The sequence below is a fragment of the Nycticebus coucang genome, chromosome 6, assembly GCF_027406575.1.
Source record: "Nycticebus coucang isolate mNycCou1 chromosome 6, mNycCou1.pri, whole genome shotgun sequence".
Classification (NCBI taxonomy): domain Eukaryota; kingdom Metazoa; phylum Chordata; class Mammalia; order Primates; family Lorisidae; genus Nycticebus; species Nycticebus coucang.
Window position 1 is genome coordinate 67,187,711 of NC_069785.1, and position 17,844 is coordinate 67,205,554.

At 42.8% G+C, this 17,844-nt stretch overlaps 1 protein-coding gene and 1 pseudogene across 2 annotated transcripts in view; both read left to right on the top strand.

Moving 5' to 3' along the window:
* Window positions 1-17,844, top strand: part of ZNF609 (zinc finger protein 609) — a 261,907-nt gene that overhangs the window by 209,238 nt on the left and 34,825 nt on the right. The window lies entirely within an intron of this gene.
* On the top strand, window positions 15,240-17,577 carry LOC128587687 (NADH dehydrogenase [ubiquinone] 1 alpha subcomplex subunit 12-like; annotated as a pseudogene).

A 17,844-nucleotide genomic window follows, 5' to 3' on the forward strand; every position in this document is an offset into this window, starting at 1 on the left:
TGGAGATATTTCCCCAGGATAGGGTGGGTAGGTAGCTGATTCCTCCTGGCATGAGGCTGCATTGCTAAATGGACTTGTATTTTGTCAGCCTTAGGCTTTGTTAGGCCCAATCAGGCATCTCTGTATTTGCGTTAAATTATAGTGGCAAACCAGGTTCATGTAGGGATTAGGAGAAACATGGAAAGTGTGTCGTTTATAGGCTCTAGTACTTGCTAATTGCTCAAGGAATTTTTGTTTAATCCACTATCCTTGTGCTTACTCCTGCCAGATCCTTTATTTTCCTTAGTGCTGCCTTCATGGCCTTCTCCATAGCAACAAGCTATGTGACAAAAAGGCTACAGTGAGAAATTGAGCAGTTCCTCTCCCCTCCCCATGTTGTACTTTATTTTCTCTTTAGGATATTTTTTTGAAAAACCTAAAAGGCCACTACCAAATAAGTTTCTATCCCCACTGAATCACAATCAAGTGACATTTTTAACCCTGAACTAATACAGTAAATAATGTACATTCTTTTTATTTTACTCTGATTATCCCTACCTTTTGAAAAATTTCCCAGATGGTTCAGTACACTTGAAATATTGTGTATCTTCCCATTTACCAGGCTCCTTTCTACTTTTCATCTTTTAGCTTACTCCTTAGAATTATTTTAAAATTTTCCTAGAATCAAGTATTGGTATGGAGAAATTTGCTTTAGATAGTAGACTAGTCTGATGCCCTGAACTGTAAAACTAGCCTACCTCACAGCTGATCCTGGCATTGCCTACTATGTTATCCTTTGTTACACTACTTGCCATTTATCTACAGGAGTCATAGAGCCAGAGGTTTTGTTTTCATTTTATGTTAATAGGTCTTACAGGACAGTAATATGAATTATAAGTGTGCAGGTCTTTGAATTTCCAAAGTAAACACACCACATGGTGCTACTACCTAGATGAGTAGGTTATTTCCAGAATCCCAGAAGGCCTTTCATGCCTCCTTTCAGAAAACTAGTGCCCCTCCATCAATTCTGACTTATCATTATATTGTGTGTTTTTCTAAATGTTGAGCTGCTTAGCATTATGCCAGTGAGATTTCATCCATGTTGTTACATGCACTTGAACTTTGTTTATTCTAATTTTTTTATAGTATTTCATTACGTGAATGTACTGCTAGTTATTTATGCAGCTCTTGAATGAGCATTTGGTCTGTTTGCAGTTCCAGACTGTTAAAAAAAAAGTGCTGCAGTGAAAATTCTTGTACATATATTTTGGGAAATATATGTATACATTACTATCTACATATACTTAGGATTGGAATTCTCGGGTCATAAGGTATGCATATAATCAACTTTAATAGTTGTTGTCAAGTGTCCCAAAATACCTGAAACAATTTACACTCTTACTCCACTGTATTAGAATCCTGGTTGCTCTACATTCTAGCCAACACTTGACCTTATTTGCCTTTTTAATTTTTAATTTTTATTTTTTTTTATTTTTTTTTTTTTGTAGAGACAGAGTCTCACTTTATGGCCCTCCGTAGAGTGCTGTGGCCTCACACAGCTCACAGCAACTTCCAACTCCTGGGCTTAAGCGATTCTCTTGCCTCAGCCTCCGGAGCAGCCGGGACTACAGGCGCCCGCCACAACGCCCGGCTATTTTTTGGTTGCAGTTCGGCTGGGGCCGGGTTTGAACCCGCCACCCTCGGTATATGGGGCCGGCGCCTTACCGACTGAGCCACAGGCGCCGCCCTAATTTTTTATTTATTTTTTATTTTTTTATTTTTTTGTAGAGACAGAGTCTCACTTTATGGCCCTCTGTAGAGTGCGATGGCCTCACACAGCTCACAGCAACCTCCAGCTCCTGGGCTTAAGCGATTCTCTTGCCTCAGCCTCCCAAGTAGCTGGGATTACAGGCGCCCGCCACAACGCCCGGCTATTTTTTGGTTGCAGTTTGGCCGGGGCTGGGTTTGAACCCGCCACCCTCGATGTATGGGGCTGGCGCCTTACCGACTGAGCCACAGGCGCCACCCTTATTTGTCTTTTTTATTGTAGCCATTCTGGTTGTTGTGTAGTGGTATCTCATTGTGGTTTTAATTTGCATTTTCCTGGTGAGTAATGAAACTGAGCATCTTTTTATGTCTTCATTGGCCATTGGGAAGTCCTCTTTTACAAACTGTCAAGTCTTTTGCCCATTTTGGGTTGGATTGTATGTCTTTACCTTATTGATTTGTGGGAGTTCTTTGTATATTCTGGTTATGAGTCCTTTGTTAGAGTCGTGTATTATAAATTCTTCTGTTTCTTGCCTTTTCTGTTAAGGTGTCTTCTTCATTTTTATATAGTCTAGTTATATTTTTTCCTTTTATTGTTAGTGTTTTTTGTGTCCTGTTTAACGAAGTTTTTCCTATCCCAAGATTGTGAGGGTATTCTGTGTTTTTTCTGAGAGCCTTATTGTTTTTCCTCTCATATTTAGATCTGCAGTCTATCTGGAATTGATTTTTGGTTAAAGTGTGAGCTAGAAGTGAAGATTCTTATTTTTTACCCCTATTGATATCTAATTGGCCTAGCACCTTGTTTAAAAGACTATCACTCAGCCTAACAAATGCAAACATTGTAACCTAATTGTTTGGACCCTCATATTAATCTGAAATTTAAAAAAAGACTATACCTCTCCCACTGCACAGCAGTGGCACATTTGTCATAAATCACTTAACATGTATGGGTTTACTTCTAGGCTTTCTTCTGTTCCGTTCATCCATTTGTCTATTCTCGTGTCAGCACTACATTGACTTAGTAATTATGGCTTTATAAGTCTTGGTATCTTGTAGTGTAAGTACTCCAGCTTTGTTGTACTTCAAGATTGCATTGACTATTTTTGGCCTCTTTCACTTATGTATATAAATTTTAGTATTAGCTTGTGAATTTTTACAAAAAATTACCTGCTGAGATTTTGATTGGAATTGCATTAAATATATAGATCAATTTGGAGAAGGCCCGAAGTTTTATTCTTTTTTTTTTCCTCTAGAGACAGAGTCTCACTTTATCACCCTCAGTAGAGTGCCACCTCCAGTTCTTGGGCTTAGGTGATTGATTCTCTTGCCTCAGCCTCCCAAGTGGCTGGGATTATAGGCACCTGCCACAACGCCTGGCTATTATTTTTGTTGCAGTTTGGCCAAGACCGAGTTTGTACCCATCACCCTCGGTATATGGGGCCGGCACCCTACTCACTGAGCCACATGCACCGCCCTGAAGTTTTATTCTTTAGTGTTACTCAGTTACTGTGGGAAGAGAGGATCAGAGCAAGTCACTAGAATCACTTAGGTAGCTTGTTCAAAATAGTGGCCAGGCACAGTGCCTCACACTTGTAATCCTAGCACTCTGGGAGGCTGAGGTGGGTGGATCTCTAGAGTTTAGAAGTTCGAGACCAGCCTGAGCAAGAGGAGACCCCCATCTCTACTAAAAATAGCAAAACTGACTGCGAGTTGTGGCAAGTGTCTATAGTCCCAGCTACTTGGGAAGCTGAGACAAGAGCATCACTTGAGCCCAGAGTTTGAGTGAAGTTGCTGTGAGCTATAGAACATGGCAGTCTACCCAGGGTGATAGAGTGAGGCTCTCTAAAAAAAAAAAAAAATTTTTTTTTAAATTAAATATATATATATATATGTTAGTTAGCTATCCCTTACTCACATTCTGAATCAGCAGGTTCAGAATGCAGGTTGGGCATGTTTATCATGAAAGAGCTCCCCAAGAAATTATGGTTTGCTGCCATCACCACTATTCTCCACCCATAGTTTTTTTTTTTTTTTGAGACAGAGTCTCACTATGTCACCCTTGGTAGAGTGGTGTGGTGTCACAGCTCACAGCAACCTCAAACTCTTGGGCTTAAGCAATTCTCTTGCCTAGGCCTCCCAAGTAGCTGGGACTACAGGCACCCACCACAATGCCCAGCTATTTTTTTTTAATTATTTTTTATTAAATCATAACTTTGTACACTGCTGCATTTATGGGATTCAGAGTACTGCTTCGATATATAATGTGAAGTGTTTACATTGAGTTAAGTAACACATCCATCACAATTATACTCATTAATAGTTTTGAAATGTACAATTGCATCATGCACATTAGGTGAGGTTCCCCCCAAATACCCTCCCTCCTCCTACGTCCCTCCTCCCCTGCCCTCTCTCTCCTCTTCACTTCTACTTTCTGGACTATAGTTATGTTTTGCCATTTGTATGAGCGTGTAGGAGGTTATATATTGATTTCATAGTAGTATTTAGTACATTGGATGCTTTTTTTTTCCATTCTTGAGATACTTTACTAAGAAGAATATGTTCCAGTTCCATCTAGGTAAACATAAAAGATGTGAAGTCTTCATCTTTTTATGGCTGCATAGTATTCCATAGTGTACATATACCACAATTCATTAATCCATTCATGGGTCGATGGGCACTTGGGCTGTTTCCATGTCTTGGATATTATGAATTGAACGCCCGGCTATTTTTTGTTGCAGTTGTCATTGTTTAGCTGGCCCAGGCCGGTTTCAAACCCGCCAGCCTCGGTGTATGTGACTGGTGCCACAGGCACCAAACCCATCCGTACTTTCTTTTTTTTTTTTTTTTTTGTAGAGACAGAATCTCACTGTACCGCCCTCAGTAGAGTGCCGTGGCGTCACACGGCTCACAGCAACCTCTAACTCTTGGGCTTATGCGATTCGTTTGCCTCAGCCTCCCGAGCAGCTGGGACTACAGGCGCCCGCCACAACGCCCGGCTATTTTTTTGGCCGGGGCTGGGTTTGAACCCGCCACCCTCGGCATATGGGGCCGGCGCCCTACTCACTGAGCCACAGGCGCCGCCCTCCATCCGTACTTTTTAAGTGCCACTGATCTAGACTGTGATCTACGAGCAGTAATTCAGTGAGGCTAGTTAAGGTGAAATCTGACAATTTAATCAACACCATATCTGCCTTTGGGGCTGTTAGTTTCCTAGGGCTACTGTGACAACATACCAAAAACTGGTGGCTTAAAACAACAGAAATGTATTATCTCACAGTCATGGAGATTAGAAGTCTGAGATCAAAGTGCTGGCAGGGCCTTCTGTCTCTTACAGCTCTAGAGGAGAATCCTTCCTTGCTTCCAGTGTTAGCTGGCAATCCATGTTTTTTGCTTTGTTAGATACATCATTCCAGTCACATGGCTGTCTTCCCTCTATGCGTACCTGTGTCCAAATCCCTGTCCCCCTTGTTTCTGAGACAGAGTCTCACACTCTGGTTCCCTCAGTAGAGTGCCATGGCATCATCACAGCAACCTCAAACTCTTGGGCTCAGGCAATCCTCTTGCCTCAGTCTCTTAGTAGCTGGGACTATAGGAACCTGCTTTCTATTTTTAGTAGAAACGGAGTCTTGTTCTTGCCAAGGCTGGTCTCGAGCTCATGAGCTCAAGCAATCCACCTGTCCCAGCCTCCCAGAATGCTAGGGTTATGCACATAAGCCACTGTGCTAGGCCTAAATGTTTCCCCCTTTTTTTAAGAACACCAGTCATATTGGATTAAGGTGGATCCTAATGACCTTATTTTGTTTGCCTTTGTAAAGACCCTGTTTCCTAATAAAGTCACATTCTAAGATACTAGGGATTAGTATTTCTACATGTCTTTTTGAGGAGACACAATTCATAATAAGGGCCAGTGAAAATTTCAGAATAATTATTGTCACAAATTGGGGAGAGGAAGATTATTTGGAACTATGCATAATGAGAGGCATTGCTTCCCAAAGCCAATCTGGGCAGAAGAGCCACTTTTGACCCCTGTTACTGAGTTCCTCTCTCTGCATTACTGATTGCCCTTCTTTGGTGTCCTGAGAAGCAAAGGATGGTTTGGTTATACTCGGTTAACAAACCGTGAAACTGCCAAGTGGAGGTTACTAGAAAGAAAAATAGATTTCAGCAGTTGGCGACATCTCTATCCTCTGCCTAAAGGCTGAAAAGAAAAGTCTCATGTAAGTCAACCCTACCCATGTTCTTATCCTAGTTCTTCCTACTAGGTTATAAGCAGTAAAACTATGGACAGTGGTATTCCTTCTCAACCACAGGCAGCTTTTTTCAAAGCTGTTCCATTGAAATGATACCATTTAGTGGTTTTCAGAGGACTCCCAACTGGACAGGTGAGGGCATGATGACCTCTGCTGAACTGCCTCTTCCAACCATGGCTATACAGCTCATCCTCAGCAAGAGGAAAGGGAGGATGTGTGATTTAAGAGTGTGGTGAACCAATCTTTGTTGCACTTATGCAAAGTTCTAAGGTGCAAGAACTTGTAGATGAGAGGAGGAACTATATCAGATCATGTAGGGAACCACTGCAGTTGTTCTCAACCTGTGGGTCATGACCCCTTTGTAACAATGAAAATACATCGCGACATTAGGAAGGTTGATAACCACTGCTCTACAGCCTCACCATTCCCACTGCCTGGGAGTAGAGTGTTTTACATTTAGTAGGTGTTCACTTTGGCGTTACTTCTCTATCATATACTTGTTCTTGTTTCTTACTTAGAGTTTTAGCAATATCAGATCTACCTAGTCGCTTACCAAATTTATTTTTTTTTTTTTTGGATTCTGATTCTCACTTTGTTGCCCTTGATAGAATGTCGTAGCATCATAGCTTACAGCAACCTCAAACTCTTGGGCTCATGAGATCCTCGTGCCTCAGTTTTTTGTTTTTAGTAGAGACGGGGTCTCACTCTTGCTTAGGCTAGTCTTGAATTCCAGCGCTCAAGCAATCCACCCATTCTTGGCCTCCCAGAGTGGTAGGATTACTCCAAATTGATACTTGTTTGATTGTGGTTTCAACTGTCTCTCTAGTATACCATGAAAAGACCATGGTTCTGTGAAAATGGTTACAGGATGATGAGTGTTAGTCATCTGTGTACTTTCTTTAGGTCATTCAGCCCCAGAAGATCCCAGACTTCAGCTTAGGCTTTTTGTTTCCTATCATTCTCAGACTTGAAGGTAGAAAAATTTGAAGACACTATTTTCTATAGCAGTTGTTCTCAATTTTGCTACACATTAGAATGTGGGGATAGGGATTTTTTAAAATGGCCAGATCTCAGTTACATTAAATAAGAATGTCTATGGGTGGAATGCAAGTGTCAGTATTTTTTTTTGGCATGGGGAGTGGTGGGGACGACAGAGTCTCACTCTCCATTGCCCAGGCTAGAGTACCGTGGTGTCAGCCCAGGTCACAGGAACCTCAAACCCCTGGGCTCAAGCCTCAGCTTCCCGAATAGCTGGGACTTACAGGTGCCTGCCACCATGCTCAGCCCATTTTAGTATTTTTCGTGGAGACAGGGAACTCCTGAGCTCAAACGATCCTCCCCCTCAGCCCCCCAGAGTGCTAGGATCACAGGTGTGACCCGCCACACTTGTCCAGCTGTTGGTGTTTTTTAAGCATCTGTAGCTTGATGGGCTTCAGACATTTTTGCAGAACACTCTCCCAAATTGCTTATTAGATCACCTCAGAGATTCATAATTAGAATGTTAATGAAGAATTCTTGAACATTGTAGATTCTCTTTGGAAGTACCCTCCCTGAAGGAATGATAACAATGTTTTTGCCTTTAGAAGACTCATAATTCGATCCTTCCCTATAATAAGACTCAGGGTGGCGCCTGTGGCTCAGTGAGTAGGGCACCGGCCCCATATACTGAGGGTGGCGGGTTCAAACCCAGCCCCAGCTGAACTGCAACCAAAAAATAGCCGGGCATTGTGGCGGGCGCCTGTAGTCCCAACTGCTCGGGAGGCTGAGGCAGGAGAATCGCTGAAGCCCAAGAGCTAGAGGTTGCTGTGAGTCCTGTGACATCATGGCACTCTACTGAAGGTGGTAAAGTGAGACTCTCTCTACAAAAAAAAATAATAATAATAAGACTCAGGACTTGAAATAGAATATATTGCTAGGATAAGTAGGATAAAAAACCTAGAGATGGTGCTGTTAATCTGATTTGAGGTTCTACTTGCATGAGGTTTGATAGGGCAAAAGAATTTATAGGGTGGCAAAAGCATTCTAATAATGATTATTACAGTGACAAGCTTGGAACTAGAGCTTTTTTTTTTTTTTTTTTTGTAGAGACAGAGTCTCACTTTATGGCCCTCGGTAGAGTGCCGTGGCCACACAGCTCACAGCAACCTCCAACTCCTGGGCTTAAGTGATTCTCTTGCCTCAGCCTCCCGAGTAGCTGGGACTATAGGCGCCCGCCACAACGCCCGGCTATTTTTTGGTTGCAGTTTGGCCGGGGCCGGGTTTGAACCCGCCACCCTCGTTATATGGGGCCGGCACCTTACCGACTGAGCCACAGGCGCCGCCCAGGAACTAGAGTTTTCTTTAAGTATGTTGGTTTGGTTTTGGGGGGGGTGGGGTTTGGTTTTTTTGGGTTTTTTGTTTGTTTGTTTGTTTGTTTGAGACAGAGTTTCACTTTGTCGCCCTCAGTAGAGTGCAGTAGCATCATAGCTCACAGCAACCTCAAACTCTTGGGCTTAAGCAATTCTCTTGCCTCAGCGTTCTAAGTAGCTGGGACTACAGGTACCCGCCACAACACCCAGCTGTTGTTTGTTGTTGTTGTTGTTGCAGTTGTCCTTGTTTAGCAGGCCCAGGCTGGGTTCAAACAACAATATGTGGCCAGTGCCCTAACCACTGAGCTATGGGCGCCAAGCCTGGAATTAATTTCTTTCTTTTTTTTTTTTTTTTGTAGAGACAGAGTTTCACTTTATGGCCCTCAGTAGAGTGCCATGGCATCACACAGCTCACAGCAACCTCCAACACCTGGGCTCAAGCAATTCTCTTGCCTCAGCCTCCCGAGTAGCTGGGACTACAGGCGCCCGCCAGAACACCCGGCTATTTTTTGTTGTTGTTGTTGTTGCAGTTCGGCCGGGGCCAGGTTTGAACCTGCCACCCTCGATATATGGGGCCGGCGGGCGGGGCCTGTGGCTCAAGGAGTAGGGCGCCGGTCCCATATGCCGGAGGTGGCGGGTTCAAACCCAGCCCCGGCCAAAAACCACAAAAAATAAATAAATAAATAAAAATAAAAATAGATATATGGGGCCAGTGCCCTACCCACTGAGCCACAGGTGCCGCCCTGGAATTAATTTCTTATACATGCTACAATTTTGATGAACCTTGAATATGTATGCGTGTTAAGTGAAATAAGCCAGTCACAAAAAGACAAATATCGTATGATGTACTATAGGTGGTGTCTAAAATGGGTAAAGGAGGATAAAGTAGAATATTAGGGGATAAGAGAGTTGAAGGAATGGGAGTTATTGCTTAATGGTAACAGAGTTCTATTTAAGGTGATGAAAAGCTTTGGAAATTTTGGCTATTTGCAAATAATAATAATAATAATGGCTTTTTATTATTTAAAATTTGAGAAATGGGCCTGGTGGGCTGGCTCACACCTATAATCCTAGCACTCTGTGAGGCTGAGGTGAGTGGATTGCCTGACCTCACTCACTGGAGACCAGCCAGAGCAAGAGTGAGACCCCATCTCTAAAAATAACTGAGCATTGTGGCAAGTGCCCGTAGTCCCAGCTACTTGGGAGGCTAAGGCAAAAGAATCACCTGAGCCCAAGAATTTGAGGTTGCTGTGAGTTATGAAGGCACCGTACCCTACCAAGGACAACAAATTGAAACTCTGTCTATAGAATAGAATAATTTGGGAAATAAAAAGAAGAAATAAATCCCAAAGAAGAAAATAATAAATAGGCTCAGCACTTATAGCTTAAGCGGCTAAGGTGCCAGCCACCTACACCAGAGCTGGCGGGTTTGAATCCAGCCCAGGCCTGCCAAACAATGACAACTACAACCAAAAAATAGCCAGGCATTATGGCAGGCACCTATAGTCCCAGCTACTTGGGAGGATGAGGCAAGAGAATCGCTTAAGCCCAGGAGTTGGAGGTTGTTGTGAGCTGTGACGCCATGGCCCTCTACCCAGGGCGATAGCTTGAGGCTCTATCTCAAAAAAAAAAAAAGAAAAGAAAAAGAAAGAAAGAAAATAATAAATAACCCAGGGATAACCACTGTTAAAATTTTTATATTACACAGACAGTTTTGCTAGGGGTTTTTGGTTTTTGTTTTTTGGGGTTTTTTTGAGACAGAGTCTTACTATGTCACCCTCGGTAGAGTTCTGTGGCGTCACAGCTCACAGCAAACTCAAACTCTTGGGCTTAAGTCCTCATTCTCTTGACTCAGGCCCCCAGGTAGCTGGGACTACAGGCATCTACCACAATGCACCGCTATTTTCTATAGGTTGTGTCTTTGCTTTGGGTCTTCTTCATAAATTATTTCCCTAGGCTGGTAAGATTAAGAGGTTTTTCCCACATTTTCTTCTAGGGTTTGTATAGTTTTATGATTTAGATTTAAATCTTTATTTATTTATTTATTTTTATTTTTTATTTTTGTAGAGACAGAGTCTCACTGTACCGCCCTCGGGTAGAGTGCCGTGGTGTCACACGGCTCACAGCAACCTCTAACTCTTGGGCTTACGCGATTCTCTTGCCTCAGCCTCCCGAGCAGCTGGGACTACAGGCGCCCGCCACAACACCCAGCTATTTTTTTGTTGCAGTTTGGCCGGGGCTGGGTTTGAACCCGCCACCCTCGGCATATGGGGCCGGCACCCTACTCACTGAGCCACAGGCGCTGCCCTATTTATTTATTTTTTGAGACAGAGTCTTACTATGTCACCCTCCATAGAATGCTGTGGCATCACAGCTTACAGCAACCTCAAACTCTTCAGCTTAAGCAATTCTCTTGCCTCCGCCTCCCAAGTAGCTGGGATTACAGGCGCCCCCACAACACCCGGCTATTTTTTTGTTGTTGTTGCAGTTATTGTTGTTCAGCTGGCCTGGGCTGAGTTCGAACCCGCCAGCCCGGGTGTATGTGGTAAGTGCCCTACCCACTGAGCTATAGGTGCTGTCCTGGTCTTTGTTTTTAACTTCTGTTTATAGATTTGCATATGTTGACCCAGCCTTGCATCCCTGGGATGAAGGTTGTGATGAATTTTTTTCTTTTTTTGATGTATAGCTGAATTCTGTTTGCAAAGATTTTATTGAGTATTTGTCCCTCAATGTTCATTAATAAAATTGGTCTTTAGTTTTCTTTTTGTTGGGTCCTTTCCTGGTTTTGGTATCAGGGTAATATTTGCCTCATAGAAGGAGTTGGGAAGAGTTCTTTACTTCTCAATGTTTTGGAATAGATTCTACAATATAGGTATGAGTTCTTGTTTGAAGGTTTGGTAAAATTCTGGCATGAACCCATCTGATCTGGGACTTCTTTTCTTTGTCAGAAGCTTCTTTATTGTTGTTTCAGTTTTGCTACTTAATAGTGGTCTGTTCAGGCTGGGCACCCGTGGCTCAGTGGTTAGGGTGCCAGCCACATCCTCTGGGGCTGGTGGGTTCGAACCCAGCCTGCACTTGCTAAAGAAAACAAAACAAAACAAACAAACAAAAAAATAGCTGGGCATTGTGGTAGGCACCTATAGTCTCAGCTACTCCGGAGGCTAAGGCAAGAGAATGGCTTGAGCCCAAGAGCTTGAGGTTTCTGTGAGCTATGACGCCACAGTACTCTACTGAGGGTGACAAAGTGAGACTCTGTCTCAATTAAAAAAAAAAAAAAAAAATAGGCTCAGCGCCCATAGCTCAGTGACTAGGGCTCCAGCCACATACACCAAAACTGATGGGTTCGAGTCTGGACCAGGCCTGCTAAGCAACAATGACAACTGCAACCAAAAAATAGCCGGGCATTGTGGTGGGTACCTGTAGTTCCAGCTACTCAAGAAGCTGAGGCAAGAGAATCTCTTGAGCTCAAGACCTTGAGGTTGCTGTGAGCTATGACACCACAGTACTCTACCGAGGGTAACAAAGTAAGACTCTGTCTCAATTAAAAAAAATAAATAAATAGCCGGGCATTGTGGCGTGCGAGCTGCTTGGGAGGCTGTAGTCCCAGCTGCTTGGGAGGCTGAGGCAAGAGAATAGCCTAAGCCCAAGAGTTAGAGGTTGCTGTGAGCCGTGTGACACCACGGCACTCTACCTGAGGGCGGTACAGTGAGACTCTGTCTCTACAAAAAAAAAAAAAAAATAGGCTCAGTGCCCACAGCTCAATGAGTAGGGCTCTGGTCACATTTACCAAAGCTAATAGGTTCAAGCCCGGCCCCGGTCTGCTAAGCAACAATGACAACTGCAACCAAAAAATAGCTGGGCATTGTGGTGGGTACCTGTAGTCCCAGCTACTCAAGAAGCAAGAGACTCTCTTGAGCCCAAGAGCTTGAGGTTGCTGTGAACTATGACACCACAGTACTCTACCAAGTGTGACAAAGCGAGACTCTGTCTCAGTTAAAAAAGAAAAAAAATAGGCTCAGTGCCTACAGCTCAGTGAGTAGGGCTCTGGTTACATATACCAAAGCTGACAGGTTCAAGCCCAGCCCAGGCCTGCTAAGCAACAATGACAGCTGCAACCAAAAAATAGCCGGGCATTGTGGTGGGCAGCTGTAGTCCCAGCTGCTCGGGAGGCTGAGGCAAAAGAATCACTCAAGCCTAAGAGTTTGAGGTTGCTATGAGCTGTGATGCCACAGTGAGACTCTGTCTCCAAAGGAAAAAAGAAAAAAAAGTGGTCTGTTCAAGAGTTCCACTTCTTCCTCGTTGAGTCTAGGGAGGTAATGTGATTCCAGATATTTGCCCATTTCCTCCATGTTTTCAAATTTCTGAGCATAGAGATTTTTATGGTATTTGGTGATATTTGGACATTTTATATTTCCGTGGTATCTATTAATTCCCTTTTTTCATTTCTGATTGAGCTTGTTAAAGATAAGTTCAGAAAACAGAACTTTTCTGTTTCTGATTAATCTGGCCAATGGTTTATCTTTTCTTTCTTTTTTTTTTTTTTCATTTGAGACAGAGTCTCATGCTATTGCCCTGGGTAGAGTGCTGTGGTGTTACAGCTCACATCAACCTCCTACTCCTGGGCTTAAGTGATTCTCTTGCCTCAGCCTCCTGAGTAGCTGGGACTACAGGCGCCTGCCACAATGCCCAGCTATTTTTTGGTTGTAGTTGTCATTGTTTGGCAGGCCAGGCCAATTCAAACCCACCAGCTCTGGTGTATGTGGTTGGCGCCTTAGCCATTTTGAGCTACAGTCACCACCCAAGGTTTATTTATCTTTTCAAAGAACCAACTTTATGTTTCGTGAATCTTCTGAATGGTTCTTTTGTTTTCAATATCATTTAGTTCTGATCTAATTTTGGTTGTTTCTTTTCTTCCACTGGGTCTTGGATTGGATTGTTCTTCCTTTTCTGGTTCCTTGAGATAATTCATTAGATTATTGATTTGTACTCATTCTGATTCCTGGATGTGAGCATTTAATACAGCGAATTTCACTGTTAGCGCTTTTGCATTATCACACAGGTTTTGAAAGTTTGTGGCTTCATTGTCATTTAGTTCATGGAATCAAATGATTTCCTTCTTTATCCCGTCCTTGACCCAGGTATCATTTAGCAATAATTCTTTAGTTTCCATGACTTTGTGTAGGGATGAGTGTTTCCATTGGAATTAAGTTCTACTTTAATTTCACTGTGGTCTGTAAATTTTCATATTATTTCTATCTTTTTAAATTTGTTGAGGTTTGATTTGTGACCTAGGATATGATTAATCTTGGAGAATGACCCATGAGCTGATGAGAAGAACATACATTCAGTAGTATTGGTGTGAAATATTCTGTATGTCTTTTAACCCCATTTGTCCTAGAGTTGTGTTTAAGTCCATCATTTCTTTGCTTAGTTTCTGCTTGGAGGATCTGTCTAGTTCTGTATGTGCACTGTTGAAGTCCCCAGCTATTATAGTGTTGTTCTTATCATATTGTTCAGACCAAGTAGGATTTGCCTTATAAATCTGGAAGTATTTAAGTTGGGTACGTAAATATATAGGATTGAAATGTCTAATTGTTGGATTGTTCCCTTGAGCTGTATATAGTATCCATTTTGTCTTTCTTTACTTTTGTTTCTTTAACCCTACCAATCCTATGTCAGACTTCATCCAACATAATGATTTTCCTATTCCACTCCAATGTTGGAAGACATCCAACACTTTTTGTTGTTGCATTTGTTCACCTGCTCCTCTGTTGGAGCCTGTCTGATGCATTTCCTCATACAGTATAGAGTCTACCCAACAGATAGCATAGCTTGTACTATTTCCATTTTTCTTTCTGTTTTGATGTGAATAGGTGATCATACATTGTAGTAGTATGGTTGTGCTTGTAGGAGAGTGGCAGGGAGAAGGTGTGTAAGTGATGATGATACTGCAACATGGATTTTTGAGGACAGTGAACTTGAAGGAAAGTTGAGTGATGAAAATGAGCATGAAGAAACTCTTCATGTGTATAGTGATACTGGTTCTAGTGAATCTAAAGTTAGTAATGAAGAAGAAAGTGATGAATATAACATAACCTGTAACAAGCAGCTGGAAGGTTTATCATGATGGTGATAGTGATCTTATAAAGTTCCTCTACTCTGTCACACAATAAGGATTTACTCTTCTTCAAAGTAAAGAGACTTTTTCAAAGTCTTTTCTTGGCCAAGAAAGTAAGACTGTTTCTCAAAAACAAACAAACAAACAAAAACAGTGCTTGGCCAAAAACTGAATTTGAGTATTTCTAGGTCCTTTCCTCAGATAATCTTAATAGTGAAATTGTGAGGGCGGCGCCTGTGGCTCAGTGAGCAGGGCGCCGGCCCCATATGCCGAGGGTGGCGGGTTCAAACCCAGCCCCGGCCAAACTGCAACAAAAAAATAGCCGGGTGTTGTGGCGGGTGCCTGTAGTCCCAGCTACTCGGGAGGCTGAGGCAGGAGAATCGCCTAAGCCCAGGAGTTGGAGGTTGCTGTGAGCTATGTGATGCCATGGCACTCTACTGAGGGCAATAAAGTGAAACTCTGTCTCTACAAAAAAAAAAAAAAAAGTGAAATTGTGACTACGACAAATATGTATGCAGCAGAAAAAATACAAAATGTGACTCCACTAACGAAATATTTAATGTGGCACTTATGGAAGGATATTTCATCAGAAGAAATAAAAGCATTCTTTGGTGCAATATGGAACATGGCTCTGAATTTAAAAGGCACTGTTTTACCAAAGACTGAAAGAGTGGCTAAACGGAACCTTATTCTTCAGGGATGTTTTTCTCTCATCTCCATTTTTACCAAATATGTTGGATGGTACATTTAGTCTCTCCTATTGCAGCTCAAGGGACTATGGTACCCAAGGGAGCAAGGTGAAGAATGTTGTGAGTATATTGACAATAAATGCAAAAATATGACTATAGATGAGAGCACAGTAGGTTTCAAAGGAAGGATTCAAGTCAAGCACTGTAATCTGAAAAAGCCTACAAAGTGGGGCCTATGAAATTTTTGTCTGTGTGATTCAGAAAGTGGTTGTGTTTTCTCACATTCCCTATTATGGCAAGACAACAACAAAAAATCTTTTTGTCCTGATTTGCCACTTATATATTGAATAGTGATTCCTTTGGCACAAGTTTTGCAAACACATGTGAATGGTTCAGACTATCACATCTACACTGTCAGGTTCTACACAAGCCCTCAACTTGCTTGGGATTTACATAAAATGAAAATACATATAACAGAAAGTTATGGCTTCTAGGAAGGATTTTCCAAGTGATCTGAAAAAGAAGAAATTTGAGGAATATGAATTATGTACCTAGCAGTATGATAGAAAAATGATGTGTCTCTCCTTCCATGACAAGAGGTTAGTGACAATGCTGAGTACATTCTTTGGCCCTCAAACACAGTTGATCACTGGTTGTAAGAAGAAACTCTGTGGCTCAGTGAGTACAGCGCCGGCCCCATATACTGAGGGTGGTGGGTTCAAACCCAGCCCCGGCCAAACTGCAACAAAAAAATAGCCGGGCATTGTGGCAGGTGCCTGTAGTCCCAGCTACTTGGGAGGCTGAGGCAAGAGAATCATGTGAGCCCAAGACCTGGAGGTTGCTGTGAACCGTGTGATGCCATGGCACTCTACCGAGGGCGCTAAAGTGAGACTCTGTCTCTACAAAAAAAAAAAAAAAGAAGAAGAAGAAACTCTTCAACTTGAAAAACTGACAATTGTCTTAGAATACACAGAGTTTAAGAGTGGACAGAACTGATCAGTATTGTGAATGTTATGAATTTACAAAGACATCCTACACATGGTGGAAAAAGTTATTCATCTAGCTAGTGAAAGTTCCAGTTGTGAGCATCTACATCCTTTACTCTTTAAATAAGAAGAAAGTCGGGGGAAAGTACAAACACACCTTTCTTTTTTTTTTTTTTTTTTTTTTGTAGAGACGGAGTCTCACTGTACCGCCCTCGGTAGAGTGCCGTGGCGTCACACGGCTCACAGCAACCTCTAACTCTTGGGCTTACGCGATTCTCTTGCCTCAGCCTCCCGAGCAGCTGGGACTACAGGCGCCCGCCACAACGCCCGGCTATTTTTTTGTTGCGGTTTGGCCGGGTCTGGGTTTGAACCTGCCACCCTCGGCATATGGGGCCGGCGCCCTACTCACTGAGCCACAGGTGCCCCACACCTTTCTTTTTTTCTTTTAGACAGAGTCTCACTTTGTTGCCGTTGGTAGAGTGCTATGGTGTCATAGCTCACAGCAATCTCAGACTCTTGGGCTCAGGCGAGTCTCTTACCTCAGCCTCCCAAATAGCTGGGACTACAGGTGCCCACTAAGATGCTTGGCTATATATTTTTTTGCAACTGTCATTGTTGTTTAGTTGGCCTGGGCCAGGTTTATACCCGGCAGCCTCGGTGTATGTGGCTGGCGCCGTAACCACTGTGCCATGGGTACTGAGCCCAGACACACCCTTCTTACAGGAGAAATCTTACCACTCAGCTTATGAGCAATGTGAGGAACAGAAATCCAAGAAAGGGGAAAACTATCATCTTCTCACACCAAGGAAAGGCTAAATGGGAAGATGCATTTTGTAATGCAAAATGAAAAACAACAACAAAGGATTGCATGGCTTGCAGCAGAAGAAATAGAAAGGTAGAAGTAGAGTAACTATTTTCTACTGTGAGACATGCAAGAGCAAGCCTAGATTTCATGCTGCAGATTGCTTAAAGAAGTATCACACTCAAAAAAATCTAAACAAAAATAAACATAGGCAGGTCCTGAAGTGTGGGCTGCAGCAGATCAGCATCTCAGCAGCCTCCACGGCTATCTATGAATATTTTTCAGGGCAAATGATGTGAAGGTTGGTATATTAGTGGATGAAGACAAATATGGAAACTAATCCTATGAAGACAACAAGCAATTTTTTGGCTGTCACCAATGGGTTATATATACTACCAAAATGAATGCCAAAAACACATTCTAGGATATGGAAGGAAGCATGGTGCCTCCTGAATATCATTGTTGCTTTCACTGTATGACTGATGATCTTCCAACAACGAAACTACCTTCTGCTTGTAAATTTATTTGGTCAAACCATAAATTCAATGTAAGTGGCACCCCAGAATAATGCGTACTTTACTCCACCACTAGAAAAAAAGATTCAGAAATGGGTTCCACCCTCAACATTTTATAAGTAAAGACAGTAAAAAGCAGATTAGGCTCAGTGCCTGTGGCTTACGCAGCTAGGGTGCCAGCCACATACACCTGAGCTGGTGGGTTCGAATCCAGCTCGGGCCCGCAAAACAACGATGACGGCTGCAACCAGAAAATAACCGGGCGTTGTGGCAGGCTCCTGTAGTCCCAGCGACTTGGGAGGCGGAGGCAGGAGAATCGCTTGAGCCCAGGAGTTGGAGATTGCTGTGATCTGTGATGCTACAGCACTCTACCCAGGTGACAGCTTGAAA